Below are 7965 nucleotides of genomic sequence, written 5' to 3'. Positions count from 1 at the left end.
TCAATGGAAAACAACAGATGAATGTGATGGGTTCAAAGACTAAGGAAATTGTTTGTAACCACAGCCACCACCCGTAGCCCCCCTTATAACCATCACCCTGTCAGTATCACATGACCCATGATGAATGGCCACTGCCTGCTGTTTAGGCATCAGAGGCACATCTGTATAGATTAGGAGCTCACCTTTATATGGCAGATATCAGCTGATGTAAGAAGGGCTATATAAATACATTTGATTTGATTTGATTTGAGATAGGGTCTGTGACTGTGCTCGCTGTGTTTTATAGGACAGAAAATCAAGGAGAGATGGGCTGTGCAACACTTAGTGTATTTGCTAAATGGAAGCTGCTGTAACAAAGATAGCACGTAGGGGTTTGTTTTATAAGCACAGGTAACCTTGGAGCGGAGCATGGTGGTTAAAGAAAGGAGAGGACAGAAACCAGGATGAGGACGAGAACAGAGAAGATCTATACTAGAATATGCTCTGGTGTCTCTTTATCTCACTCATTCCCTCGCTCTCACTCTATTCCCTTTCTCTAACTATCCTCCTATTTCCTACCTCTCTTTTAGATATGCTCATGTAGATACTTTCACACAGACAGTGGAAAATGGGCCAACCTGTCCCACAAGGGTTGTCTTTCTGGGGGAAATCACTTGAAAACTATTAATAAAAATTGAAGCTCTTCTCGGATTAGATTCCCAGAATTTTTAGCCCTCCTCTGGGTCAGTCAGATCAGTGTTTTTCATATTTAGCCTAAGTATAAACAGACCGTATTATCAGTAGGCTACCTGGTGAGGCTGTTTCATTCTCTGTGTTCATTCCAAGACAAGTGCACTAGTCAACGTGCAATGATTGAAACAGTTTTCGAATAATCTATTACACTTCAGGCAAGATGTCATCACATCAGTGTGGAAAACCTGGCCCCCTAACCAATCATTTCATAATAGACTGGTATGACATCTACATGTACCCTGTGGTGGGTGCTCTAAGGTGTAATAAGGTACAGTCTATTATTTGGAAGTGATTCATCATGATGATTCATGAGCTGTCCAGTGCGCACACAGAGAGATAGAGTCTGATATTGTTTGACTTGTGCTCGATGACGCATACATAAGGGTACATATAGTCTGGCTACCTATATTGATGACTAACACCTAGAAACAAGACATGGTGGTGACGGTGGAAACAAAAGTAGCGGAGATTATTTTCAAAACTTTTTGTTCATTTATTTTTTTAACCGCTACACTGACCATTTATTCTAAAATAACAATTTCTAATGTAATCGTTATGCGAAAGGTATCTTTATTTTAACCATGTCGTCTTAGGCATGTGAGTAAACACTTTATGATAGCCCATCAATGGAAATGTTCACAATACAAGTGTTCTATGACCATGGCATTCATTTACACAGAGATTTTCCCTGTTCCCAATACGTTTATGGGAGCTTTGTTTGAAGCCCAGTATTTTCTATCATAACCTACTGTCACACCAATATACCGCCTCCTTTATGAAATTCTGACAACCACCAATCCTGAAATTTGAGTAAATTAATATTGACATAGTTGTAAAGAGCGCTCCAATCATGCGCCACGGACGCACATGGAGGCGTGACTGGGTTTGAAATTTTGTCGGATTTATGTTGGCAGCACACGTCCAGTTAAAGGTTCGACGAAAGGAAAATGCTATTGCACCCTTACCATACTACTACTACAGGAGTTCTGGCTTGTGCGAGAAACCTTCCTGGAACATCTCAACTACCTGTTTTTGGAAATCTAATGGACTATAAGCCCTCAGATTCGAACACATTATTAATATTTGTTCTTCTTTAGTAGAGTCGCACCTGCTTGTTCCAACATGTGGTATTTAGATCAGAGTTTAGTTGACTACTATAGTGCTATCAGGGAGAATAGCAGTTCGTAGGTTACTTGCCTCGCAGGGCAGGATAGGACCGTTAGTTGCTGATGCGTAACTAAGGTCCAATCTTTCGAATACCTCCACAGACTGCACCCTTTCTGCAGCCCTGACCTAAAATGCCTTTAGACCTGTGATGTATATTAATTGGATGTAACCCCGTGCCTCTCGTGCCGCATGATCCTCAACAGCCTGCCTATTCCCCGCGCGCGTGAATCGTTAAGACGTGGTGAGATGTCACACTTTATTTAGCCAATTTCAACGGCTACACTGGGCAGTACTTTTGACTAACTCACATTTGAATGAATTCAGCAGTAACAGTCCTGTAATTCTGGAACCCGGACCACATACAGCCGACTGTCTTGTTTCATCCCGTGAAGAGACTGATGATGACGGAGAACAGCGAGGTGGAGACCGAGACGCAGCTCCAACGCTCGCCAAGCAACCTGTCCATCACACCGGTGTCAAAGGCAAGTAGTATTCTACAATCACATGTCTCACTGGCTGGCAACTGTTTCTGACCTCAGTGAAACAACAACTATCCTTGCAAGATAACCAGCGGGAGAAATGTGAACCTCAGTCCACAGTGGTGTGATGGTTTTACGCAGTACGTTCTTCTGACTAGATAGTGGATATTTTGAAATATTACGGTGTTTGAATGGTTGTTCCGGGTGTTTTCACATGGTGAATATGTTTGATTTGTGTTAACACGTGTAATATTTGTCCAGAAAGCCATGACACAACCACATACCAGTAGCCTGTATGACTTGGTTTTGAGAAAGTTAAAAGTGCTTGTTGCTTTCACCATCACATTGATATCTTTCTTTTGTTTTACGATGCTGAGATGGAGTTACTGTTGACTTAATATCAGGAAAAAAAGAATAGTTAATTACTGCTTTATTACAGTATTGTAGTTTTTTTATATTATTTATTATAACATATAGAGTTTTTTTTCATAATTTGAATCGTAATAAACCCAAATGTCTTGAACACAGTAGATTTCAGCCAGGTGCATTTCAAACCGCATCATCAGTAAATTGCGTCACTATTGGGAACTAAAATAACTCACGTCAGGTGACGTAAAGGGGGCAAGATGATTGGAACGTTCTTTTTCTCTCCCTTACTGTGTGTGTGTGTGTGTGTGTGTGTGTGTGTGTGTGTGTGTGTGTGTCTACGCTTATGCACACATGCTCAAAATGAAGAAGGCTTTACAAAGGGACACGCAGGTTCCAGAATGTTTTAGAATAAATGTCCTGTCCAGGTTATCTTGCCATCAGGCCCATTAGGAAAGTTTGTTTAGTTTTGAATGTAAATTATTTGAACACTGCAAGACACTCACAGCATTACTCCACTCACAATTATTTAGTTTAATGGAAGAGATTACAGAGTGCCAAGCAATTTCTCAATTGATGCAAACTCATTTTACTGTCCAGAATTCAAGGCCCCTGGGGTCAAAAATGATAGAAACAAGCTATTGCATGTTGTCCCTTGATGTTCTGGTCATTAGACTGCCTTGCTGTGCATGTTTCTATCATTGTCTATCATGTGTCATTGACTTTTGTATTTGCTGAGATTGAGGTTAATGCTGGGTTTAGATGGCAGGAGGTAGACGGCAAACTGGATGTCATTGTTTTCAATGAGAGAACGATGGTAAATGTCTTGAGTCTGGCGATGAATGCAGTCAGACGCCACTGTAGACGGGTCTTGCCGCCAGAGTTAAACTATTTCAACTTTTGCCTTCTGCCATAGCGTTGTTTTCTACCCAATGTTGATTTGCACTGTTTGTTTACTGAAATCACCATAGCAACGCATACAATTGCGCTTGCTTGCTTTTGTCGTCACTCTCTTTCTTGCTTCTCTTTCTTGCATTCTTGTCCTGCTATGCCGACTGGTATGAAGGTTTTAGCATGCAGCATTAGATAAAAGCACATGACATCCATTGATGTAGCCTACCTACGCTCAGCCTCAGTTGTTCAAATGAGGTTTGTGATTACATAGAATGCTACCTGACTGTGAGACACCATTTTGAAAGGTACTTTTAAAAAATGACCTTGAAGTAGTAGACTATACAGTCATGGCAAAAATTTTGGAGAATGACACAAATATTAATTTCCACAGTTTGCTGCTTCAGTGTCTTTAGATATTTTTGTCAGATGTTACTATGGAATACTGAAGTATAATTACAAGCATTTCATAAGTGTCAAAGGCTTTTATTGACAATTACATGAAGTTGATGCAAAGAGTCAATATTTGCAGTGTTGACCCTTCTTTTTCAAGACCTCTGCAATCCGCCCGGGCATGCTGTCAATTAACTTCTGGGCCACATCCTGACTGATGGCAGCCCATTCTTGCATAATCAATGCTTGGAGTTTGTCAGAATTTGTGGGTTTTTGTTTGTCCACCCGCCTGTTGAGGATTGACCACAAGTTCTCAATGGGAATGAGGTCTGGGGAGTTTCCTGGCCATGGACCCAAAATATCAATGTTTTGTTCCCCGAGCCACTTAGTTATCACTTCTGCCTTATGGCAAGGTGCTCCATCATGCTGGAAAAGGCATTGTTCATCACCAAACTGTTCCTGGATGGTTGGGAGAAGTTGCTCTCGGAGGATGTGTTGGTACCATTCTTTATTCATGACTGTGTTAGGCAAAATTGTGAGTGAGCCCACTCCCTTGGCTGAGAAGCAACCCCACACATGAATGGTCTCAGGATGCTTTACTGTTGGCATGACACAGGACTGATGGTAGCGCTCACCTTGTCTTCTCCTGCAGCCCGCGTGCCAAAATGTAGCTGGCCATACAGGATCTTCCGCTGCAAGTGCTCCTGAGACATTCTAATGACATGCCCAAGCCAGCGCAGTTGGTGTTGGGTGACCATGGCCTCCATACTCTTGCAGTTGGTCTTAGCAACTATTTCTGTATGGGGCACACGGTTGCACTAGGTGATTCCCAGGATGCGCTGCAGGCATCTTATGTGGAATCGCTCAAGTTGCTTGTTGTGGCGACTGTAAGTGACCCAGGCTTCACAGCTGTAAAGAAGTGTGGTGATGCAGACAGCTTGATAGACGGCGACTTTGGTGTGGAGGTTGAGATCCCTGTTTTGGAAGACCCTGCGTCTGAGTTTCCCAAAGGCAGCTGATGCTTGCTTGATCCTATTTTGAATTTCGAGGTCGATGCTGCAGTCCTCCGAGAGAATGCTGGCCAGGTATTTGAAGGACGGAACTATTGCCAGTGATTTGTGTTCAATGTTGAAGACAGGCATGGTGGGTGGAGGACTGGATCTCCATTGGCAGACCACCTCTGTCTTGGTGGTGTTGATAGACAGTCCTATCCTGCTATAGACCCTCACAGCCACTACAAGGGCGGACTGAAGGTCTTCCAGAGTGTGGGCCACAAGAGCACAGTCATCAGCATACTGCAGCTCAAGAACCCGCTCCGTATAAACTTCGGTGCTTGGAGCCTCCTGATGTTGAATAGGTTTTCTTCCAGCCTGAAATCCACCACAACACCGCTGTTGTCCTCAAGCTCCTTGTGGAGAAGCTGGGTGACACATAGGAGGAAGATGTTAAAGAGTACCGGTGCCAGCACACACCCCTGCCTCACACCGATGCTTACTACAAAGGGCACTGACTCCTGCCCTCCTATGGCCACCCAAGCCATCATCCCATCATGGAACTGGCAAAGGATGTTGACAAATTTGTCTGGACAGACAAATTTGAGTAAAATGCCCCATAGTAGTTCCCTTTCTTACAGTGTCGAAGGCCTTGGAGAGGTGGACAAAGGCCATGAAAAGTCCTGATGTTGTTCACGACACTTCTCCTGGAGTTGTCGTGCCGTAAATATCATGTCGAGCGTACTCCTGTTCTTTCTGAAGCCGCATTGTGATTCTGGCAGCAGTTCATCTGTGATGTTGTTCACCAGCCTGTGTAGCATCACCTTGGCCAGGACCTTGCCGGCAACAGCCAGAAGGGATATCCCCCGGCTGTTGCCGCAGATGGACTTGTCACCCTTGTTGTCACGTCCTGACCAGTAATAGGGGTTATTTGTTATTGTAGTTTGGTCAGGACGTGGCAGGGGGTATTTGTTTTATGTGGTTCGGGGTGGTTGTGTGTTTAGTGGTGTGTTTGATTTATTATTCCGGGGTTTTGGGCACTGTTCTATGTTAATGTATTTCTATGTTTAGTCTAGTTCTTTGTATTTCTATGTTTAGTTTATTGGGGGTTGAACCCTCAATTGGAGGCAGGTGTTTTCTCGTTGCCTCTGATTGAGGGTTCTATAAATAGGTATGTGTTTGTTTTAATATTTGTGGCAGAGCATGCAAGGTTGTTTGCACTTTCTTGAGCGATGCACGCCATTCCTTGTGAAGGGTAGCAGATGTGGGGCTGTTGAGAGTAGAGGTCGACCGATTAATCAGCATTACTTATGACTGATTTCAAGTTTTCATAACAATCGGTAATTGGCATTTTTGGATGCCGATTACTTTGCATTCCACGAGGAAACTGCGTGGCAGGCTGACCACCTGTTACGCGAGTGCAGCAAGGAGCCAAGGTAAGTTGCTAGCTAGCATTAAACTTATCTTATAAAAAACAATTGATCTTCATATAATCACTAGTTAACTACACATAGTTGATGATATTACTAGGTTAACTAGCTTGTCCTGCGTTGCATATAATCAATGCGATGCCTGTTAATTTATTATCGAATCACAGCCTACTTCGCCAAACGTGTGATAATTTAACAAAGGCGCATTTGCACACATGCTCAAAATGATGTGATCATTACTAGTGATTATGTGAAGATTGATTGTTTTTTATAAGATAAGTTTAATGCTAGCAAGCAACTTACCTTGGCTCCTTGCTGCACTCGCATAACAGGTCGTAAGCCTGCCACGCAGTTTCCTCGTGGAATGCAATGTAATCGGCCATAATCGGTGTACAAAAATGGCGATTACCGATTATAATGAAAACTTGAAATTGGCCCTAATTAATCGGCCATGCCGATTAATCGGTCGACCTCTAGACTAAACACCTCCCTCTGCAACTGGATCCTGGACTTTCTGACATGCTGCCCCCAGGTGGTATGGGTAGGTAACAACACATCTGCCACGCTGTTCCTCAACACAGGGGCCCCTCAGGGGTGCGTGCTCAGTCTCCTCCTGTACTCCCTGTTCACTCATTACTACACGGCTAGGCACGACTCCAACACCATCATTAAATTTGACGATGACAAAACAGTGGTAGGCCTGATCACCGACAACGACGAGACAGCCTATAGGGAGGAGGTCAGAGACCTGGCCGTGTGGTGCCAGGACAACAACCTCTTCCTCAACGTGATCGAGACAAAGGAGATGATTGTGGACAACAGGACCGAGCACGCCCCCATTCTCATCGACGGGGCTGCAGTGGAGCAGGTTGAGAGCTTCAAGTTCCTTGGTGTCCACATCACCAACAAACTAACATGGTCCAAGCACACCAAGACAGTCCTGAAGCGGGCACAACAAAACCTATTCCCCTCAGGAGACTGAAAAGATGAGGCTTTTAAACAGCTTCTACCCCCAAGCCATAAGACTCCTGAACATCTGCCATCTAGTCAATGACTACCCAGACTATTTGCATTGCCCCCCCCCCCCTTACACTACTGCTACTCTCTGTCATCATCTATGCATAGTCAATTTAATAACTCTACCTACATGTTGATATTACCTCAACTAACCAGTGCCCCCTCACATTGACTCCATACCAATACCCCCCTGTATATAGTCTCGCTGTTGTTATTTTACTGCTGCTCTTTAATTACATGTTACTTTTATCTTATTATTATCCTTCTTTTTTTTAACTGCATTGTTGGTTAGGGGCTCGTAAGTAAGCATTTCACTGTAAGGTCTACACCTGTTGTATTCAGCACATGTGACCTAATAAGATTTGATTTGATTTGACTGAGAAGAGTAGCATAACGCCTCTTGGCTAGGGGGATACGGAGAGGCGTGGGTCTTTCACTTATGCCGACAGGTGTTTCGGTGAGGCTGGGTGGTAGGCTGTTCTTAATTGCCAGTCCCAC

Source organism: Salmo salar, chromosome ssa06 (assembly GCF_905237065.1).
Source record: "Salmo salar chromosome ssa06, Ssal_v3.1, whole genome shotgun sequence".
NCBI classification, from domain to species: domain Eukaryota; kingdom Metazoa; phylum Chordata; class Actinopteri; order Salmoniformes; family Salmonidae; genus Salmo; species Salmo salar.
This window is presented reverse-complemented; position numbering follows the sequence as displayed.